We start from the raw sequence: 24,298 nt of genomic DNA, 5'->3' as shown, positions 1-24,298 counted from the left end.
CCTTCCTTATCATTCTTTTATTTTCCTTCCTTCTTTCCTCCCTCCCTCCTTTCCTTCCTTATTATTCTTTTATTTTCCTTCCTTCCTTCTTTCCTTCCATCCTTCCTTGATAAAAGATAAAAAATATTTTATTTTCCTTCCTTGGCATTCTTTTACCTTCCTTCCTTCCTTCCTTCCTTCTTTCCTCCCTCCTTCACTCACTCCATGTTATTCTATTACTTTCCTCCCTCCTTCCTTCCATCTTCATCTGGAAAGACGAAAAATAAGATGGTTCCTATTTGAAAGTCGATAGACACTCCGGCGCAACAGGGGAATAGTTTGGGAGGGAATAGGAAGGCAACAAATGTTGTCTACTTGAATCTTGAAAGATGCAATAAAGGCAGAGAGGCCAATCTTGACAGGCTGAAGGGTAGCAAATGTTGGAGGGGAGGAAAGAGTTCCATCAACTCTTAAATAAGACAGAGGAGGAATCGGCTCCACTGTTTGTTCAGATTGGCAAAATAGACTTTGCAGTTCTTTTGTAAGCCAGGCTGTCTAACTTATTCTACTCTGGTTGCAAAATGTATTTATTTGTGTGTTTGTTTGTGTTTGCATGTGTTTGTGTGTGTATGTGTGTATGTTTATTTGTGTTGGTGTGTTTGTGTGTAAAAGTAAAGGTTCCCCTCACACCTATGTGCTACTCAGGCAGGGATTGCTACTTACCGCCACTAGTGGTGCAATGCACACCCAAGTTTTGGGTCTCCAACATGTGCACATGCGCCTCCCAGCGAGATTTTGCTTCTGTGCATGTGCAGGAAGCAAAATCTTGCGAGGAGAGGCGTGCACGCTCGAGAGATTTTGGTGATATTTTTGCTTCCGCGCATGGGCAGAAGCAAAAAATTGCCGAAATCTCATGTACGCATATGTCCCCTCGATTTTTTTGCTTCTGTGCATGTGTAGAAGCAAAGAAAATTGCCGAAATCTCAGCACTCACATCTCCCCTCGCAAGATGCAGAGCTACACGCGGAGCTCCATTTTCGCTACTGGTGCGCAGTATGGCCCATACCGGGTTGGAACCCAATATTTGTGCTAGTCATTCCCAACTCTACGGAGTGGTATCCAACTCCATTTCAAAGCCGAAAGCCAGTGCTGTCCATATGTCTCTTGCGTGTAGAGACGTCTCTATCTCTATCTCAGAGACAGAGAGAGAGACACACATACACAGAGAGACAGAGAGACAGAGAGACCCAGAGAGAGAGAAAGACGGAGAGAGACAGAGAGAGACAGAGAGAGACAGAGACGGAGAGAGACAAAGAGAGAGTGAGAGAGATAGGGAGAGAGAGAGAGACTGAGAGAGAAACAGAGAGAAGGGGAGAAAGAGAGAGAGAAAAAGAGAGAGACACAGAGACAGAGAGACAGAGACAGAGAGAGAGAGAGAGATGGAGAGACACAGAGACAGAGAAACAGACAGAGACACACACAGAAAGAGAGAAATGGAGAGAGAGAAAGAGAGTGAGAGAAAGAGATGGATAGGGAGGGAGGGAGAGAGAGAGATGGACAGAGACAGGAGCAAAGACAGACAGAGAGAAAGAGAGACAGAGACAGACAGAAACAAAGAAACAGACAGAGAGAGAGTGAGAAAGAGACGAGGGAGGGAAATCAATGCTCTGCATAAATGTTCCAGAAAAGGGATCCATCCAAAGCACACCATTTAATCTTTCCTCGCTATTCCACTCGGTGTTTCTGTCACTTCGGCGATGACAGATACTTTGGTCTCTGCCCGAAATGACAGGGTGTGTTTTGAGAAAAAGACATTTTTGGAGGCCTAATTAGGAGGTCTGGCATTACTCCGACAACACGAGAGAAAATGATGGGAGCTGTCAGGGGGAAAAGAAGAAGCGTAGAATAGTTAAAGAGTCAAATTTCTGGGACCGAAGGACAAAAATGGTACCGGGCTTTCTTGCTGTGATCCTTCACCATTTCTGAATGATCCTTTGACCTTTAGATCTTGCACTGGAAGCAGACCTCGGAAAACCCATTCGGAATGAATTGGCGTCCGCTCTTTAGCTTTGCAGCAAACCAGAGGTGGGATTCAGCCGGTTCAGGCTGGTTCGGATGAACTGGTTGTTAACTTTGTGTGCAGTTCAGTCCACTGATGGGCAGCAGCTGGTACGGTCAGGTGCTCCATCCTTGTAGGAAATTCTGGGATGTGTACACAGCTGCGCACCCACAACGCACTCCCACATGAGATTTGGCTTTTGCACATGTAAGATTTTGGCGATTTTTGGCGATTTTTTGCTTGGGTGCGCCTGCAACAGAGGGTGCATCGGTAGGAGATAAGACGAGCAGCCCTTCACTGGTATGGCCAACCGATTGATCTCACCCAGTGAAGGGATACCAAAATTTTTATTACCCCGCTGTGGGCGTGGCTTATGCATTTTCTTTCAACATCTTTCAGTGCAAATTGGATGCTCTGGGATGGAGCTCCATTTTCGCTACCCCGTTGCGTTTCCCCCCTCCCAGGTCCAGGCAGTAGCCCACCCCTGATCTCACCACAGGCCACCCCACACTACTTCAGACAAATGGTTATCCAGTCTCTTCTTTAAAACTTCCAGTGATGGAGCATTTGCAACTTCGGGAGGCAAGCTTATTAATTGTTCTAACTGTCAGGAAATTTACCAGATTACCTCAGGGACCGGCTTCTGCTGCACGAATCCCAGCGACCAGTTAGGTCCCACAGAGTGGGTCTTCTCCGGGGCCCATCAACCAAACAATGTGGCTTGGCGGGACCCAGGGGAAGAGCCTTCTCTGTGGCGGCCCCGGCCCTCTGGAACCAACTCCCCCCAAAGATTAGAATTGCCCCCACTCTCCTTGCCTTTCATAAGCTGCTTAAAACCCACCTCTGCCGCCAGGCATGGGGGAATTGAGACCCTCTTCCCCCTAGGCCTTTACAATTCTATGCATGGTATGTCTGTATGTATGTTTGGTTTTTATAATAATGGGTTTTTAACTGTTTTTAGTATTGGATTATTGTCATATACTGTTTTATTACTGTTGCTAGCCGCCCCGAGTCTGTGGAGAGGGGCGGCATACAAATCCAATAAGTAAGTAAGTAAGTAAGTAAGTAAGTAAGTTAGTTAGTTAGTTAGTTTATCCTGGGTTCTAAGTTGCTTGTTTAGTTTCCACCCTTTGCTTCTTGTTTTACTAGAGTTCTGCTTTGGAAAATAGTTTGATTCCCTCTTCTTTGTGGCAACCCCTGAGATATTGTAGTAGTAGTAGTAGTAGTTGTTGTTGTTGTAGTAGTAGTAGTTATTGTTATTATTATATTTTATTATTATTTATATTTAATCATATAATTATATATAACTATTAATTATATTATATAATAATTATAATTTATTATTGTTATTATCAACAATACAACGCAGCAAACGAGATCACTATGCTGGATTTCGTATTTCATCACCAGTCGGGCGCTTCCCAAGCACCTAGGACTGCATGATGTAGCGGCGAATTATGTGTGTGCCGATCCCAGTAAAGCGGCCTTTTGCTGGAGATTTTGTCAATTCCGATGGTTTTCAAATGTCCGCTGAGATCCTTTGGCACTGCGCCCAGCGTGCCAAGGACCACTGGGACCACTTTCACTGGCTTATGCCAGAGTCGTTGCAGCTTGATTTTTAGATCTTCGTATTTCACTAATTTCTCTAGCTGCTTCTCTTCAATTCTGCTGTCTCCTGGGATTGCAATGTCAATGATCCATACTTTCTTTTTCTCCACAATCAGGATGTCTGGTGTATTATGTTTCAAAATTTGGTTGTTGTTGTATTATTATTATTATTATTATTATTATTATTATTATTATTATTCTATGTCAAGGAGTCCAAAAAGAGCCAAATATTTAAGATTTAATAGAGCTGTGACTCCATACATACATACATCTATTCAGTTCTCAATAAATGTCATATTTTCAAGGACAGCATCAAGCAAAATACGTATTTTTTAGAATAAAGACAACTGAACAGGATTTCCTAGGAAACTGAATTGTTTACAACCGTATACTTGTTTTCTGCATTTCGATTTTGAAAAACGGTGTTTGTTTTAGTGTGGCAAAAAATACATATGTTCAGTGATGTTTACCATACGATCTAATATTGTTTTAAAAGGGATTGAAAAACATCTATTAATAAGACTCTAAACAATGGGGTCCTAGCCAAGCAGGACATATGCATATTAAATCTACAACAAATGGTGTAACGTTAAAAGGAGAGGGATAGCTATTTACGTCAAAACCCAATACAAACCAAAACTTATATATGAAGAATCCGACGGTCAAATTCTAATGGTACAAATAACGATCAGAAACGAACAGTTAACAATAATACAGAATATAGTAGTACCTCTAGATACGAGTTTAATTCGTTCCAGAACAGAGCTCGTATGTCGGATCAACTCGGATCTTGAACAAATCCCTTTAGACTTTGTTTTCCCCCCGCCGAGATAACCAGAAGCAAGGATTCTTGCGCCACCTAGTGGAAGCTCGGCTTGTATCCCGAATTTGAGCTCGGGTGTCGAACAGAAATTTCGCTCCTGTCGTGGCTCGTAACTTGGAATACTCGCATGTGGAGCAGCTTGTATCTAGCATCTAGCATCTGTCTGTCTGTCTGTCTGTCTGTCTGTCTGTCTGTCTGTCTGTCTGTCTGTCTGTCTGTCTCTATCTATCTATCTATCTATCTATCCATCCATCCATCCATATCTACCCATCCATCCATCTATCTATCTCTCTCTCTCATCTACCTACCTACCTACTGTCTACCTACCTAGTTGTCCATATCAATCTGTCTGTCTGTCTATCTATGTGTCTATCAATCATCCATCCATCGATCTATCCATCAACCTATTAAACTTCTGTGCCATCCATTTCCCCTACAAGATGGCTCTGGGTGGCTTACATGGTATAAAACCAGGAAAAAACAATTTAGAAGTTAAAAGGTTAAACACTACAGATATTTAAATATTATTAAATATCTGAAGTTAGTTGGGGGAAAGATCAAAAGCAACATGAGAAAATATTATTTTACTGAAAGAGTAGTAGATCCTTAGAACAAACTTCCAGCAGACGTGGTAGATAAATCCACAGTAACTGAATTTAAACGTGCCTGGGATAAACATATATCCATTGTAAGATAAAATACAGAAAATAGTATAAGGGCAGACTAGATGGACCATGAGGTCTTTTTCTGCCGTCAGACTTCTATGTTTCTATTAAAAACTGTATTAAAACTGAACCTAAGAGAAGTAAGAACTAATGTACATTCAACTTCTATCTTTTAAATGGTCTCATAAATACATGCACACAAGACATAGGGGTCATGAATAATACTACAGATATTTAAAACCAGAAAGATTATTATTTAAGCTAATATCCATATTTGTAATGTACTATTTATGTTCTATTTATACTATTTACGTTCCTTATGCTTGCGCGGACCATGGATTTAAGGAAGAGCTTAAAGATTGAATGTAAGAGAAATGAAATCTTATGATTTCCTTTACATTGTAAATCAGGTGTCATTAGCGTGTCATATATCAGAGACAAAATAGTCATCGGTAAATAATTCATTAAGAGTTACAACCGTAGCTGGTATAATTAATACTCATGCTGCTTAAGCATGAAGGGATTAATATACAACTGCGATGTGTATCCAGGCATTAAAGCTAGCCTCTTCTTTACGAGCGAGAGTTTGTTTATCAAAGTGGCTCCACTAAATACAAATTATTTGAATTTTGTAAGACTTGCCTCCAGATATTGTGGAAAGTTATAAAAAGAGACTGGTTAACTGGAAGTTATGTGCCGATGTCTGGAGGCTGTTGGGGTCTGGATGGGTGTCAACAGACTCAAACTCAACCCTGATAAGACGGAGTGGCTGTGGGTCTTGCCTCCCAAGGACAATTCCATCTGTCTGTCCATTACCCTGAGGGGGGAATCTTTGACCCCCTCGGAGAGGGTCCGCAACTTGGGCGTCCTCCTCGATCCCCAGCTTACATTAGGGAACCATCTTTCAGCTGTGGCGAGGGGAGCCTTTGCCCAGGTTCGCCTGGTGCAACAGTTGCGGCCCTATTTTGACCGGGACTCACTGCTCACAGTCACTCATGCCCTCATCACCTCGAGGTTCGACTACTGTAATGGGGCTACCTTTGAAGAGTGTTTGGAAACTTCAGATCGTGCAGAATGCAGCTGCGAGAGCAATCATGGGCTTCCCGAGGTATGCCCATGTTACACCAACACTCCGCAGTCTGCATTGGTTGCTGATCAGTTTCCTGTCACAATTCAAAGTGTTGGTTATGACCTATAAAGCCTTTCATGGCATCGGACCAGAATATCTCCGGGACCGCCTTCTGCCGCACGAATCCCATCGACCAGTTAGGTCCCACAGAGTTGGCCTTCTCCAGGTCCCGTCGACTAAACAATGTCGGCTGGAGGGACCCAGGGGAAGAGCCTTCTCTGTGGCGGCCCCGACCCTTTGGAACCAGCTCCCCCCGGAAATTAGGATTGCCTCCACCCTCCTTGCCTTTCATAAACTTCTTAAGACCCACCTCTGCCGTCAGGCATGGGGGAATTGAGACATCTCCCCCGCCCTATATATTTTATGCATGGTATGTTTGAGTGTATGTTTTGTTTTAAATAAGGTTTTTTTTTAGTTTTTTAATTATTAGATTTGTTACCGTATATTGTTCTTATTATTGCTGTGAGCCGCCCCGAGTCTACGGAGAGGGGCGGCATACAAATCTAATAAATGATAATGATGATGATGATGATGATGATGATGATAATAATAATAATAATAATAAAAAATAACTATTTGTCTGAAATAATATAGAGTTTCGCGCTTGATGGACCTTTAAGGTCCCTTCCAACACTGTTATTCTATTACTGTCCAAGACTGACATAAAAATGGTCCAAGACTGACCATTTAAAATTAGAGAAATATGAGTTTTCCCCAGCATAATAACAGAAGGGGTATAGAAAAGGGCAACAAAGATGATCAGGGGACTGGAGGCTAAAACATATGAAGAGCGGTTGCAGGAACTGGGCATGGCTAGTTTAATGAAAAGAAGGACCAGGGGAGACATGATAGCAGTATTCCAATATATCAGAGGTTGCCACAAAGAAGAATGGGTCAACCTATTCTCCAAAGCACCTGAGGGTAGAACAAGAAGCAATGGATGGAAACTAAATAAGGAGAGAGGCAACTTAGGACTAAGAACTCCTGACAGAACAATTAATCAGTGGAACAGCTTGCCTCCAGAAGTTGTGAATGCTTCAATACTGGACATTTTTAAGAAGAGATTGGATAACCATTTGTCTGAAGTGGTGCAGGATTTCTTGCCTAAGCAGGGGGTTGGACTAGAAGATCTCCAAGGTCCCTTCCAATTCTGTTATTATTCTATTCTATTCTATTCTATGCTATGCTATGCTATGCTACCCTACTGTACTCTATATACTATTCTATTCTATTCTACTCTAGTCTACTCTATATTCTATTCTATTCTACTCCTACTCTACTCTATTCTATTCTACTCTACTCTATTCTACTCTACTCCACTCTATTCTATCCTACTCCTACTCCTACTCTACTCTACTCTTTTCTATTCTACTCTACTCTACTCTATATTCTATTTATTTTTTATTTATTTATTTTATTTATTTATTTATTTTGTCCAATACACAATACATATTGAAGAGGATAGACATGAAGTATTACATACAAAGAAAAGATATAAAAGTAGAGGAGAAGATATATGAAAGGAAGAAAAGATATGTGACATATGCGATAAGGAGAGACAATTGGACAGGGGACGAAAGGCAGGCTAGTGCACTTACGCACGCCCCTTACTGGCCTCTTAGGAACCTGGAGAGGTCAATCGTGGATAGACTAAGGGAGAAATGTTGGGGGTTAGGGGTTGACACTATTGAATCCAGTAATGAGTTCCACGCTTCGACAAATCGATTGCTAAAGTCATATTTTTTACAGTCAAGCTTAGAGCGATTAATATTAAGTTTGAATTTGTTGCGTGCTCTTGTGTTGTTGTGGTTGAAGCTGAAGTAGTCATTGATAGGCAGGACATTGCAGCATGTGATTTTGTGGGCAATACTTAGATCGTGTTTTAGGCGACGTAGTTCTAAGCTTTCTAGACCTAGGATTGATAGTCTGCTTTCGTAGGGTATTCTGTTTCGAGTGGAGGAGTGAAGGGCTCTTCTGGTGAAGTATATTTGGACATTTTCTAGGGTGTTGATGTCCGAGATGTGGTATGGGTTCCAGACAGATGAACTGTATTCAAGGATTGGTCTGGCAAAAGTTTTGTAGGCTCTGGTGAGTAGTGTGAGATTGCCGTAGCAGAAGCTGTGTAGGATTAGGTTAACAACTGTAGAAGTCTTTTTGGCGATATTGTTGCAGTGGGCTTTAGCACTTAGGTCATATTCTATTCTATTCTATTCTAAAAAAAATCTATGCATAAAAAATTATGAGCAAATTAAAAGCTTAAGTTTACAGCATAGAACTCCAAAATCCCGAAAAGATTAAACTCTACAAGAAACCACCGATTAAATTTTTATTTTATTTTATTCACTTATATGGCTGTTAGCCAGAGACACTCAGCAGATAATAATAACATGGAAATCCCAAAATACAATAAAACCACGGACAATGTGTGCAATAAAATACCTCTCGTATAGGTTTTTAAAATATGAAATAAAATCAAGCAATTATACCGGCGATATTAAATTAACGGCATTATTTCCTCCTCCGTAGGCTGTCGGAAATAATCTTGCAGAAAGCCAATAATGTGGGAACACTCGGGGGGCTTTCAGCAGACGTCTATTTCATAGTACAGCTACTCCCCGCTGAAAAGCTTGAATAATACGAAAACTTTCTATGGCAATCTATTAACACGAATGAGTAAAACAATAATTACACGCTGTCGTAAAAGCAATATATAAAATATTCTATTAAAAGAATAAAACTATAACTGCAGTGGCATCAAGACAAAAGGATAAAAATGTAAGCTGTAAAAATATTGTATGCTAATACAGTGTTCCCTCGATTTTCTCGGGGGATGCGTTCCGAGACCGCCCGCGAAAGTCGAATTTCCGCGAAGTAGAGATGCAGAAGTAAATACACTATTTTTGGCTATGAACAGTATCACAAGCCTTCCCTTAACACTTTAAACCCCTAAACTGCAATTTCCCATTTCCTTAGCAACCATTTAGATCATTACTCACCATGTTTATTTATTAAAGTTTATTTTAAAAAAATATTTATTAAAGGCGGACGAAATTTTGGCGATGACGTATGACGTCATCGGGCAAGAAAAACCGTGGTATAGGGGAAAAAACAGCAAAGTATTTTTTAATTAATATTTTTTGAAAAACCGTGGTACTGTATAGCCGTTTCGCGAAGTTCGAACCCGCGAAAATCGAGGGACCACTGTATTGCAATAACAGGAGTTCAATGTTGGTAGTGCAGTGGTACCTCTACCTAAGAACGCCTCTACTTAAGAACTTTTCTAGATAAGAACCAGGTGTTGAAGATTTTTTTTGGCCTCTTCTCAAGAACCATTTTCTATTTAACTGCGTCATCAGCTGCTACCGGAGCGCCCAATAACCGGGGTGAGCTGGGGTGGCGCAGCAGGTAGAGTGCTGTACTGCAGGCCACTGAAGCTGTCTGTAGATCTGAAGGTCAGCGGTTCAAATCTCATCACCGGCTCAAGGTTGACTCAGCCTTCCATCCTTCCGAGGTGGGTCAAATGAGGACCCGGATTGTGGGGGCAATAGCCTAGCTCTGTTAAAAAAGTGCTATTGCTAATATGTTGTAAGCCACCCTGAGTCTAAGGAGAAGGGCGGCATAAAAATCGAATGAATGAATGAATGAATGAATGAATGAATGAATGAATGAATGAATGAATGAATACATACATACATACATACATACGTACATACGTACATACGTACATAAGTACATAAGTACATAAGTACATAAGTACATAAATACATAAATACATAAACAAACAAACCCCCCTATGCTTTCCTGCATGAACTTCAAGAAAGACAGATGTTGTTGTTGTTGTTATTATTATTTTTATTGCCCAGGTTTGCCTGGTGCACCAGTTGCGGCCCTATTTGGACAGGGAGTCATCGCTCACAGTCGCTCATGCCCTTATCACCTCGAGGTTTGATTACTACAACGCTCTCTACATGGGGCTACCTTGAAAAGAGTTCGGAAACTTCAGATCATGCAGAACGCAGCCGCAAGAGCCATCATGGGGCTTCCCAGATTCGCCCACGTTTCTACAACACTCCGTGGCTTGCATTGGCTGCCGATCAGTTTCCTGTCACAATTCAAAGTGTTGGTTATGACCTTTAAAGCCCTACATGGCATTGGACCAGAGTACCTCCGGAACCGCCTACTACCGCACGAATCCCAGCGGCCGATAAGGTCCCACAGAGTTGGTCTTCTCCGGGTCACGTCGACTAAACAATGTCGTTTGGCGGGACCCAGAGGAAGAGCCTTCTCTGTGGCGGCCCCGGCCCTCTGGAATCAACTTCCCCCGGAGATTAGAACTGCCCCCACCCTCCTTGTCTTTCGTAAACTACTCAAGATTCACTTATACCGCCAGCCATGGGGGAGTTGAGACACCTTTCCCCCCAGGCTTATTTATATTTTGTTTCATGTTTGGTATGAATGTGCTGTTTGGTTTTTAAATATATGATAGGGTTTTATATGCTTCTTTTAATATTAGATTTGTTTTGTTATAATATTGTTTTTATTATTGTGAGCCGCCCCGAGTCTTCGGAGAGAGGTGGCATACAAATCTAATAAATAATAATAATAATTGTTGTGATTCAGCCTGAGGCTGCTCAGGGACCAGCTGTGTCTCTGCTGGCTCCATGCCCGGAGGAGGATGACAGCGCAGAGGAGGGGGCTGAACAGTCGGACGGGGGAGAGGAAAAGCAGGAATGGGATGAAGGCGAACAGCATGAGAGCCCCGGGGGGGGGCTCTCCCCAGCCAGTAGCTTGGAGTCATTAGGTGATGACGCACAAGCTGTCATTGACATGAGACAGCGACGTTCAGAGCAACGAAAGGAGCAGTTAAAGAGATATTTTCACCATTGAAGTAGAAACAGCTGGGTTTGGGTGTGGTACTCATCAGCAGGGTTTAAAAGGCAGGCAAGCCCTTGAAGCCATGTGGAGTGTTATCAGTTTGGAGGGGCGTTATCCTGTGTTGTTTCTCGGCGTCTCTGTTCCTGGCTTGTGGCCCAGCAGCTTTGGAAGATCCGTGGGAGGTGTAGGTCTGCTATCTACAGCCTTGGCTTGGCAGCAAGAATCCTGTATTGCTGCATGGACTTTTGGCCTTCGTGAATATATCTGAAGATACAGCATTTTCCTGTTTGTAAGGACATTTTCTGTTACCTGTGTTTTTTCATTTTATAAAACTGCCTTTGCCTTTTACCAGTGTGTCTAGATTATCTTTTTGGGTTGGCATTGGCTTCTGGAGTGACCCAGACAGAACAAATAATAATGATAATATTATTATTTAACAATAATAATAACTTCTGTCTTTCCTCAAGATACACAGAGTTTGCAATTCTAGCAGGCGAGTCAAGACAGATCTACTTGTGATACTTTCACCGCATGGGTTCCTGAATTCCCATTATATATGGGTAATGAGATCAAAAGAGATCCAGAGGGCAGAAGAAGCCGCCGCGATGAGTTATTTTAACTTCTCCACGCTGTAACTCATTTCTCACTTTCCCTTCAAAGGATCACAACAGAGTTTCAGAGATTGTCATCGTTGTGAGTCACCAACTGTTCGTTCGCCTTCTTCTTTTTCTTCTTTTTAAAAAGAAAAGGGGAAAAAAAGGGCCTTCAGTCTGGGAGAGACACGTCATTTGCATAACACACTTCACCCAACCCAAATTCCGCTGCTCGTTTAATTTAATAAACAACAGCTTGAGCATTTGAGATTGTGGGTTGCCTTTTAGAACTTTGAAATAAGAGCGGTCCTCGTAGAGTCTTCTCAGTGGGACATGCAATCCAGGCGCGATTGTTGCTACTGGTGCTACCATTACGCTGCGTGTATTTATTTGTTTATGATTTGATTTGATTTGATTTGATTGGATTGGATTGGATTGGATTGGATTGGATTTGATTTGATTTGATTTGAATGCCGCCCCTCTCCGAAGACTCGGGGCGGCTAACAACAGTAATAAGACAGCATATAATAATAATCCAATACTAAAAACAATTAAAAATCCATTGTAACCGCCTAGTGGGAAAGAGTATCTCAGTTCCCCCATGCCTGGCGGCAAAGGTGGGTTTTAAGTAGCTTACGAAAGGCAAGAAGGGTGGGGGCAATTCTAATCTCTGGGGGGGAGTTGGTTCCAGAGGGCCGGGGCCGCTACAGAGAAGGCTCTTCCCCTGGGTCCCGCCATTGTTTAGTTGACAGGACCCGGAGAAGACCCACTCTGTGGGACCTAACTGGTCGCTTGTCCTCTGTCCTGGTGCTCCTTGACCTCTCAGCGGCTTTCGATACCATCGACTATGGTATCCTTCTGCGCCAGCTGGAGGGGTTGGGAGTGGGAGGCACTGTTCTTCAGTGGTTCTCCTCCTACCTCTCCGGTCGGTCGCAGTCGGTGTTAGTGGGGGGTCAGAGGTCGACCTCGAGGTCTCTCCCTTGTGGGGTGCTTCAGGGGTCAGTCCTACATGAAACCGCTGGGTGAGATCATCCAAGGGCATGGGGTGAGGTATCATCAATACACTGATGATACTCAGTTGTACATCTCCACCCCATGTCCAGTCAACAAAGCAGTGGAAGTGATGTGCCGGTGCCTGGAGGCTGTTTGGGCCTGGATGGGTGTCAACAAACTGAAACTCAACCCAGACAAGACGGAGTGGCTGTGGGTTTTGCCTCCCAAGGACAATTCTATCTGTCCGCCCATTACCCTGGGGGGGAAGTATTGACCCCCTCAGAGAGGGTCCGCAACTTGGGCGTCCTGATTTGATTTGATTTGATTTGTATGCCACCCCTCTCCGAAGACTCGGGGCAGCTAACAACAATAATAAAACAGCATGTGACAAATCTAATATTTAAAATAATTTTAAAACCCTTATTAAAAACCAAACATACACACAAACATACCATGCATAAATTGTATAGGCCTAGGGGGAAAGGAATATCTCAATTCTCCCATGCCTGACAACAGAGGTGGGTTTTAAGGAGCTTACGAAAGGCGAGGAGGGTGGGGGCAATTCTGATCTCTGGGGGCAGTTGGTTCCAGAGGGCCAGGGCTGCTACAGAGAAAGCTCTTCCCCTGGGTCCCGCCAAGCGACATTGTTTAGTCGACGGGACCCGGAGCAGGCCAACTCTGTGGGACCTAACTGGCTTCTTTTGGCAAGCTGCAGCATACTGCTGGCTCGTATTTAACCTATATGGTTCAAGTCTTTTGGGAGTTGAAACCCACAGGTCGTAAAGGGACCTTAAATGCCCACGCCTGTCTGACTTGAAGGCAGCCCGCCAGAAAAGCATTGGGAATCTTGATCACCACATTTAAAAGAGAACTGCAGCCAAGCTGCTTAAAAATAAATCATGCAGCAGCAAGAGAAACGAGCCAGCCGGTTTTTAAAAGAGATTTATAGTGCTGGGGACAAATTCTCTAATCATTGGGATTATATTCCAGCAGCTATTTGGTAGGATCATGTCTGAAGGACTCGGTGTTGGGGACAGCTTGCTTGGAATTAAGCAAAGAAAAGATGTCTGCTTGGGCACCAGTCCAGGCTGAGGATCAGAAATTAAATTAGGCAACTGAAATTCAACCAATCGGCATTGGTTGCCCATCAATTTCCAGTCACAATTCAAAGTGTTGGTTATGACCTATAAAGCCCTTTATGGCATCGGACCAGAATATCTCCGGGACCACCTTCTGCTGCATGAATCCCAGCGACAGAGTCGGCCTTCTCCGGGTCCTGTCGACTAAACAATGTCGTCTGGTGGGTCCGAGGGGAAGAGTCTTCTCTGTGGCGGCCCCGACTCTCTGGAACCAGCTCCCCCCCCCCGGAGATTAGAACTGCCCCCACCCTCCTTGCCTTCCGTAAACTCCTTAAAACCCACCTCTGTCGTCAGGCATGGGGGAATTGAGATATCTCCCCCAGGCCTATACAATTTATGTATGGTATGTTTGTATATATGTCTGATTAATAATGGGGTTTTTAAAAATGTTTTTAAATTATTAGATTTGTTATGAATTGTTCTATTGCTGTTGTGAGCCACCCCGAGTCTACAGAGAGGGGCAGCATACAAATCAAATAAGTAAGTAAGTAAGTAAGTAAGTAAGTAAGTAAGTAAGTAAGTAAGTAAGTAAGTAAGTAAGTAAGTAAGTAAATAGGTATAGCAAGCAGGAAGAGGGAGTTTGTGATCCCCTTATATAGAGCGCTGGTGAGACCACATTTGAAGTACTGTGTTCAGTTCTGGAGACCTCACCTACAAAAAGATATTGACAAAATTGAACGGGTCCAAAGACGGGCTACAAGAATGGTGGAAGGTCTTAAGCATAAAACGTATCAGGAAAGACTTAATGAACTCAATCTGTATAGTCTGGAGGACAGAAGGAAAAGGAGGGACATGGTTGAAACATTTAAATATGTTAAAGGGTTAAATAAGGTTCAGGAGGGAAGTGTTTTTAAGAGGAAAGTGAACACAAGAACGAGGGGCCACAATCTGAAGTTAGTTGGGGGAAAGATCAAAGGCAACGTGAGAAAATATTATTTTACGGAACGAGTAGTAGGTCCTTGGAACAAACTTCCAGCAGACGTGGTTGGTCAATCCACAGTAACTGAATTTAAACATGCCTGGGATAAACATATATTCACTGTAAGATAAAATACAGGAAATAGTATAAGGGCAGACTAGATGGACCATGAGGTCTTTTTCTGCTGTCAGTCTTCTATGTTTCTATGTTTCTAATAAGTAAGTAAGTAAGTAAGTAAGTAAGTAAGTAAGTAAGTAAGTAAGTAAGTAAGTAAGTAAGTGAGTGAGTCCAGGAGAGATGGCAAAATCTGCAAGAGAGCAGGAAGAGCTGAATTGCAAGGCAGGGATATTTGAATATGATACGGTAAACCAGGGGTCCTCAAACCTGGCAGCTTTAAGACTTTGTGGACTTCAACTCCCAGAATTCTCCAGCCAGCTATGCTTAGACATAGCCAGCCGGTGCCTTGGGTATGTCTGTTAAAGTGAGAGTATTAAGCAGGGATGGGCAGCAGGCAGGACGGGGTGGAACGCAGTTCCACCGGCGGAAATGAAGATGCATGCGCAGCTCCAGCTGATCGGCGGCTGTCGCTTCCTGGATTACCGGTTTTGGCTCGTCTCTCCTTTTTTCCCCTGCGGCTGCGGCTGCACTCCCTACTTTTTTCATTATTATTATTATTATTATTATTATTATTATTATTATTAATTAGATTTGTATGCCGCCCCTCTCCGGAGACTCGGAGCGGCTCACAACAACAATGCACAGTACAAATCCAATCATTAAAAACAGTTTAAACCCCTTAATATAAAAGCAGTCATACATCCCAGACAAACCATACATAAAAAAGAACGGCCCTGTGTTTCAGTTTGGCTCCGGAGCAAGTAAGTTTATTCTGTGTATATTGCAGTCATTCCTGAATCATGTTGTAAATACATAAATTTTAGGAGACAGGAGGAGGCATGAAGGAATGCATGTGGAATGTCATTAAGAGAGATAACGGGAGAAAGGAATGTGCCACTCTGTATTGCATTTTTGAATACAATAAAAAGAATAAAAATGGAGGTTCTTTGTTTATGAAATACTGCATTCAGTAAGCGTTATTTTTAATAACTAAAGTTCTACCAGAAACCAGAACAGGTTCTAACAATTTCACATCTGCAGTCGTTCCTGTCTCATCCCCTGGTTTCCATCTATTAGATTTCTTCTTCCAGGGACAATGAAACTAAAGATCTTTTGTCATTTTTGTAACACGAGATTATTTCTCCCAGATTTAGAGGGAAACACATAGTTTATACAAAGTTGGTTTCCAAATTAATCTGTTAGGAGTTAAGAATTTATTAAATTCATATGGGGGGGAAAAACCCCCACCAAACCCTGCCCTAGATACTGAAAGGAGGAGAATCATTATAAATGAATCATTGTATGTTATCTTTGGGATAGAGGATTTATATTTAAATATAGCTCACATTTTCTTTGTTTAAAATCCCTCCTGCATCAAAGCAATCCGCGGCGTGCAGAAATTATACACAAAGTGCAAAAAGCTTTCGGGATACTTTTTCGTCTTTTTACTTTTGGTCCATGTGCTGCCTTTTAATTCACTATATTCCTGAATAAGTGCTAAAATGTAAACATGCAACGTATGACATGAATTGCTAGTCTAATGAAAAGAGGGGATAATTATTTTGGGCTTCCTTTGAAAGGCAGAATTTCTTAGAACCCAGCAGTGTTTATTTTGATCCATCAAATTTCCTTCTGGCTAAAGTAAAATGAAATCCATGCCTTTGATTTAAGAAGGGTGGTGGGGGAAACAGAAAGAACAGCTTTCATGAAAAAAATCCGGGAGAACTCATTTTAATTTCATTTCGCAAGCTGTCCAAATGAGGTCCAGATAAGCGGATAGCAATATTACCAATTCAGATATGAAATATTATACGTTGTATTAATGAGGAGCAGGTGTTGATTCCGGCAAGAGAGTAAAATACAGCGTAGAAACATAGAACCATAGAAGACCTATAGGTTATGACCTATAAAGCCCTTCATGGCTTCGGACCAGAATATCTCCAGGACTGCCTTCGGGAGTCATTGCTCACAGTCACTCATGCCCTCATCACCTCGAGGCTCGACTACTGTAACGCTCTCTACATGGGGCTACCTTTGAAAAGTGTTCGGAAACTTCAGATCGTGCAGAATGCAGCTGCGAGAGCAATTATGGGCTTCTCTAAGTATGCCCATATTACTCCAACACTCCGCAGTCTGCATTGGCTGCCGATCAGTTTCTGGTCACAATTCAAAGTGTTGGTTATGACCTATAAAGCCCTTCATGGCTTCGGACCAGAATATCTCCAGGACTGCCTTCTGCCACACGAATCCCAGTGACCGATTAGGTCCCACAGAGTTGGCCTTCTCCAGGTCCTGTCAACTAAACAATGTCGTTTGGCGGGACCCAGGGGAAGAGCCTTCTCTGTGGCGGCCCCGACCCTCTGGAACCAGCTCCCCCCTGAGAGCAGATGCTAGATGGGTAAATCCTTATTTCAGACGCTTGCAGAGCCGAAGAGAGCAAGTGTCAGGGAAGAAATATTAAGGAGAGGAACGGGTTAATTAATTAAGTAATTAATTCATCACGTCTGGGTGTCAGTGGAAGAGAAGAGTTGAGTCGTCAATCTGCTGTTAAGAAATATGGAGGTTTTTTCAATCAGCTCCGAATGTAAGCTATGCCTTGTGTGCTTTTAATTGCAGTTTTTATGACTCTGGGCTAACTCTGACTAGCCATAAATCTTAGAATGACTTGTGGAACGTTTTAATGATTTTGATGTTACCTTGCATACCGAAGTTTAAGGTAAGAGACCAGAACACATATTATACACAGGCACACAAAAAATATACATTATCTACTATATAAACTGTATGGGTTTACACACACACAGAGCTTTTCTAAAATTATACACACATTCAATCTCATTTACTGCAATAGGAAAAACATACCCAGAAGGGGAAAAAAGAAAAAAATTCAATTTTTTTCTACCGGTTCTGCATACCTGACATAGAAACATAGAAGACTGACGGCAGAAAAAGACCTCATGGTCCATCTAGTTTGCCCTTATACTATTTCCTGTATTTTATCTTACAATGGATATACTGTATGTTTATCCCAGGCATATTTAAATTCAGTTACTGTGGATTTACCAACCACGTCTGCTGGAAGTTTGTTCCAAGCATCTGCTACTTTTTCAGTAAAATAATATTTTCTCACGTTGTTTTTGATCTTTCCCCCAACTAACTTCAGATTGTATCCCCTAGTTCTTGTGTTCACTTTCCTATTAAAAACACTTCCCTCCTGGACCTTATTTAACCCTTTCACATATTTAAATGTTTCGATCATGTCCCCCCTTTTCCTTCTGTCCTCCAGACTGTACAGATTGAGTTCATGGTCTTTCCTGATATGTTTTATGCTTAAGACCTTCCACCATTCTTGTAGCCCGTCTTTGGACCCGTTCAATTTTGTCAATATCTTCTTGTAGGTGAGGTCTCCAGAACTGAACACAGTATTCCAAATGGGGTCTCACCAGCGCTCTATATAGCAGGATCACAATCTCCCTCTTCCTGCTTGTTATACCTCTAGCTATGCAGCCAAGCATCCTACTTGCTTTCCTTACGACCTGACTGCACTGTTCACCCATTTTGAGACTGTCAGAAATCACAACCCCTAAATCCTTCTCTTCTGAAGTTTTTGCTAACACAGACTGTTTTATAAACTTGCTTTCTTCCTTTTGACTGTGTGTGTTTGAAACTTATTCTGAACTCACTGGGGGCTAATTTTCCAATAGCCTGGCATAACAGTCCATTATGCCGTCGCGGTACGAAAAATGGAGATGCGTATTCATCTACGCTTTCCCAACACATGCATATGTGTGCCTGTATAAGATTTGGCTTCTGCGCATGCGCAGGAAGTGAAATCTTCTGCGAGAAAGCTCATGTGTGTCCCATAGGAGCCCATCACTGTTTGTAATGTCTCTCTGGATGTGGAGAGGACAGGAGATTAGACACAATTTTTTCCATACAGTTGTTCCTGTGGGTTTAGATCTTTTGTAGGCAAGGGAATAGCCATCTTGTTCAAACTAGAGTTAGTCTTTTAAGGACACTGGGTTTGCACATTTCTTTTACTAATCACTTTCAGATATTGCTTGTTATCTGCTTTTTTAGCTATTAGAAATCTTTGAATTAACAAGTTTCATAGCGTTGGGTGAGTTTATTCCAATCATTAGTGAAACAAGTTTTTAAATACGAATTTAAGGACATTTTTTTAAAAGGAACAGCAAAGGGGTGATTAAAACTTTGATTTTAGAAAGTAACAAACAGACTAAAGATCCAGATAAATTTTGAAAAAAAAAGATTTGGGAATTAATTATAATAATCCTTCCCACAGGAAAGTGCTTTTGCTTTGAATTCGTTTTTTTTAAAATATCACAGGATGAAGCTTTGAAGATTAGATGCCAGAGGGAACTAGAAAAAAGTAAAGGTTACAATTAAAGCAAAAGACACTTATATTTGACTTACTAATACAGAATGGGCAAAATATTTAAAATATTGGACAAATATTTTTGAACTATGGACTCAGAAGTTAATTTTAAGCATGTCTGCCTCTGTAGATAAATTATGTTTAAAAGATTTTAGAATAGAATAGAATAGAATTTTTATTGGCCAAGTGTGATTGGACACACAAGGAATTTGTCTTGGTGCATATGAAAGAAAAGTAAGTTTTATCAGAGATGACTTCCAGCCGATTTTAAAATACAGTGTTCCCTCAATTTTCACCGGTTCAAACTTCGCAGAAAGTCTATACCACGGTTTTTCAAAAATATTAATTAAAAAAATACTTTGCGGGTTTTTTCCCTATATCACGTTTTCCCCCACCCGATGACGTCATATGTCATCACCAAACTTTCGTCTGCCTTTAATAAATATTTTTTAAAATAAACTTTAATTAATAAACATGGTGAGTAATAATCTGAATGGTTGCTAAGGGAATGGGAAATGGTAATTTAGGGGTTTAAAGTGTTAAGGGAAGGCTTGTGATACTGTTCATAGCCAAAAATAGTGTATTTACTTCCGCATCTCTACTTCGCGAAAATTCGACTTTCGCGGGCAGTCTCGGAACGCATCCCCCGCGAAAAGCGAGGGAACACTGTACTACATCGAGCATACAAAAGAAACTGATTGATGTTTTATTAGAAGGGATGTCGAAATCACAAACCAAAAGATTGACCTGAGTAATTTTCCAATAGGGTTGTTGAAATTTTTGTAACTTTGTGAAAAAAGACAAAGGAAAAAAATGAAAAGAAAAAAAAATTAGGACATCAATTGAAGGGATTAAAGATCAAGATTATTAAAAGTAAAAGGAAGGGGGGGGGCTTCCAGTGGTAATGTCAAGGCGGTGAAGAGGTAAAAGGATGAGCTCCGTTCTTTAACTCTAAATTTTTCGTGTCCGGGGATTCTTTGAGGATGTGTTTTATTGATATAACTATTATGATTATTATTACTTTGTTGTTTTGTATGAACTGTGAGAGCTTCTGAACCAAAACCAGTATTCTGTTCTGTTCCTTTCCATCCCATTCCACATGTTCTGTTCTCTTCTCTGCTGTTCTGCTTTATTCTGTTTGTTTGTTTACTTATTTACTTATTTACTTACTTACTTACTTATTTATTGGATTTGTATGCCGCCCCTCTCCGTAAACTCTGGGCGGCTAACAACTATGATAAAAACAGCATGTAACAATCCAATCCAATACTAAAATAACTAAAAAAATCCTTATTATAAAAACCAAACATACATACAGACATGCCATGCGTAAATTGTAAAGGCCTAGGGGGAAAGAATATCTCAGTTCCCCCATGCCTGACGACAGAGGTGGGTTTTCAGAAGTTTACAAAAGGCGAGGCGGGTGGGGGCAATTCTAATATATGGGGGGAGCTGTTTCCAAAGGGCCGGGGCCGCCACAAAGAAGGCTCTTCCCCTGGGTCCCGCCAAACGACATTGTTTAGTTGACGGGACCTGGAGAAGGCCCACTCTGTGGGACCTAACTGGTCCCTGGGATTCGTGCAGCAGAAGGCGGTCCCTGAGATAATCTGGTCCGGTGCCATGAAGGGCTGTTATCAAGAGCATGGCATAGCGCATTGATGAGGCTAGTCCATGCAACTCCAAACTTATTAAGAGTAATTATAAAGTATTATATCCCATCCTATCACTCACTTTCCCGCACATGATGTGGGATATATATATGCGATAAAACATGCTGTAGATTTGAGAGGCGCAATTTAGATTTCGTATCTCGCCATTGCTCTTAAGATTAGTTTCTTCACATCTCATTGAATTCAACATAAGTTTTCGGATGTTATGTTCTGCTACAGAGAATGCATCAAGGAGCTACAGGCAATCACCCATGAATTTGCTGAGAAGATTGCTCAGCTATGAAGCGAGCGCCCCGTGCGTATTAAAATGGATAGAGGTGTTTTTTTAAAAAAAAGAAACACTCCCAGGTAGTCTATATAGACTCAGTTTGCAACCTCAGAATATTTAAATAATCCCTCCAACCTCAGATCCTTCTCAAATTGATTCATTTATTCCTTTTTCTATAGCTGCTGACAAAAGTTTTGTATGCTCTGGTTAGTAGATCGGTGCTTCTAGAGAAGAAGCTGCGTAGAATTAAGTTTGTGACTCTTAGTGCTTTTTTGGCAATGCTGTTGCAGTGGGCTCTGGCACTTAGGTCATTGGAAATGAGGACTCCAAGGTCTTTGACCGAGTGAGTGAGGGTCTTCTGCGAGTTCAGTTTGTCCAAGTGTGTATTTAGTATTCGGATTCTTCTTACCAATGTGTAGGACAGAGCATTTGTTGGATGAGATTTGGAGTTGCCAGTTGTTAGACCATTCAGCTACACGGTCAAGGTCCTTTTGAAGGGTAGACGTATTAGCGGAGGTATTAAACAGCTTAAAATCATCAGCAAATGATGTTAAAATGATGTTAAAATCTATAACAAACTCAAACTCAACCCAGACAAGACGGAGTGGCTGTGGGCCTTGCCTCCCAAGGACAATTCCATCTGTCCGTCCATTACCCTGGGGGGGGGGAACTATTGACCCCCTCAGAGAGGGTTCTCAACTTGGGTGTTCTCCTCGATCCACAGCTGACATTGGAACATCATCTTTCGGCTGTGGCGAGGAGGGCGTTTGTCCAGGTTCGCCTGGTGCACCAGTTGCGGCCCTATTTGGACAGGGAGTCATTGCTCACAGTCACTCATGCCCTCATCACCTCGAGGTTCGATTACTGCAACGCTCTCTACATGGGGCGACCTTTGAAAAGTGTTCGGAAACTTCAGATCGTGCAGAATGCGGCCACGAGAGCCATCGTGGGGCTCCCTAGATTCGCCCACATTTCTGCAACACTCCGTGGCCTGCACTGGCTGCCGATCGGTTTCCGGTCACAATTCAAGGTGTTGGTAATGACCTTTAAAGCCCTACATGGCATTGGGCCAGAATATCTCCGGAACCGCCTTCTACCGCACAAATCCCAGTGGCCGATAAGGTCCCACAGAGTTGGCCTTCTCCGGGTCCCATCGACCAAACAATGTCATTTGGCGGGCCCCAGGGGAAGAGCCTTCTCTGTGGCGGCCCCGGCCCTCTGGAATCAACTCCCCCCAGAGATTAGAATGGCCCCCACCCTCCTTGTCTTTCGCAAATCACTCAAGACTCACCTTTATCGCCAAGCATGGGGGAGTTAAGATATTCCTTCCCCCTAGGCCATTACAAGTTATGCATGGTATGTTTGGGTGTATGTTTGGTTTTACTATAAGGGTTTTTAGTTGTTTTATTAATTGGATTGTTACATGCTGTTTTTTATCATTGTTGTTAGCCACCCCGAGTCTGCGGAGAGGGGCGGCATACAAATCAAATCAAATCCAATCCAATCCAATCCAATCCAATCCAATCCAATCCAATCCAATCCAATCCAATCCAATCCAATCCAATCCAATCCAAATAAATAAATAAATAAATAAATAAATAAATAAATAAATAACACCGAACAAGAATGAAAATTTGGCTTCGATCTTGAGACAGATCTTGAGCTATGTTAGAAAGAGGAAGGAAAGATGAAAAAATGACAAAAGGCAAAATCAGGCTATAAATGGAAGACCATTGAGAGTGTGAGAATATCGGAGACGATAAGTACAAGGTTGAATGACAAGGGGGAAAAGATACTGATGAGAAAATATATGCTGATACGTCTCCAAATTGCTACGTTCAACTCCGCCTCCTCTTTGCTTATAAATGACAACTTCTCCAAACTGCTTTATCATTATCGGCTGTCCCCTATAATGTTGCGCAGCTTTAAACGGTAATTCTAGCTGCTACCAGAGTTTAGGCTGAATTAGTTGATAAAGCGAAATACTGTAATAGGCAGACTGAGATATCCCCACCCTTTTGTTTACAAACAGGAACGATAATATATTTATTATTTTATTTTATTTATTTATTTTGTCCAATACACAATGAGGGTTTTAGTGAGTATATATCTATATACACATAGTAAAATGCATGATGAAGGTTATAGAGGAGATACTCATAGCAAAATATATCTAAGAAATAATAGAAAAGAAGGAATAGTAATAGAACGTATCAATGAAAGAATAGAAGAAGAGATATAGGACTAGAAGAAAGGGAGAGGAGATATAGGAGAGCAATAGGACAGGGGACAGAAGGCACTCTAGTGCACTTGTACTCGCCCCTTACTGACCTCTTAGGAATCTGGATACGTCAACCGTAGATAATCTAAGGGTAAAGAGTTGGGGGTTTGGGGGTTTAGCCTTCTGGAAATCTCACTTTGGCGAGTGACTTCTAGATAGAGATCTCCAGCTTTATGAAAATATCAATTGCCTTAGAACAATGATGGTGAACCTTTTTTTTGGTGGGTGTGGCCATGGCCAGTGCGTGACTCATCCGGCCTGCAGGCTGGGAGTTTAGACATTCTACTCCCCCTCCCCACCTGAAAAGAATTCTGTTCCAACTGCCAGTTGCCTTATTTTAACATACTCTGATGCTAAGGAGTTACACATTCTACATAAATTTTCAATGTATCAAGCCCGATCATAACTACTCATTAATTTTGAAGCTTTAATTGTCAATTTATCAAGCCCAATAACATAGTTTCGTAGCAAAGCACGGGTATCCAACTACTAGTATGTTTATATTAGAAGAGAAGGATTTAGGGGTTCTGATTTCCGACAGTCTCAAAATGGGTGAGCAGTGTGGTAGGGCGGTAGGAAAAGCAAGTAGGATGCTTGGCTGCATAGCTAGAGGTATAACAAGCAGGAAGAGGGAGATTGTGATCCCCTTATATAGAGCGCTGGTGAGACCACATTTGGAATAATAATGTGTTCAGTTCTGGAGACCTCACCTACAAAAAGATATTGACAAAATTGAACGGGTCCAAAGACGGGCTACAAGAATGGTGGAAGGTCTTAAGCATAA

General features: G+C 41.9%; 1 protein-coding gene across 1 annotated transcript in view; it reads left to right on the top strand.

The window, feature by feature from the left end:
* LHFPL3 (LHFPL tetraspan subfamily member 3) overlaps positions 1-24,298 on the top strand; it is a 184,175-nt gene that overhangs the window by 123,879 nt on the left and 35,998 nt on the right. The gene's annotated exons all lie outside the window — the stretch shown is intronic.

Source organism: Erythrolamprus reginae, chromosome 6 (genome assembly GCF_031021105.1).
Source record: "Erythrolamprus reginae isolate rEryReg1 chromosome 6, rEryReg1.hap1, whole genome shotgun sequence".
Classification (NCBI taxonomy): Eukaryota; Metazoa; Chordata; class Lepidosauria; order Squamata; family Dipsadidae; genus Erythrolamprus; species Erythrolamprus reginae.
Note: the sequence above shows the minus strand (reverse complement) of the source record. Positions and strands in the feature narration are given on the sequence as shown.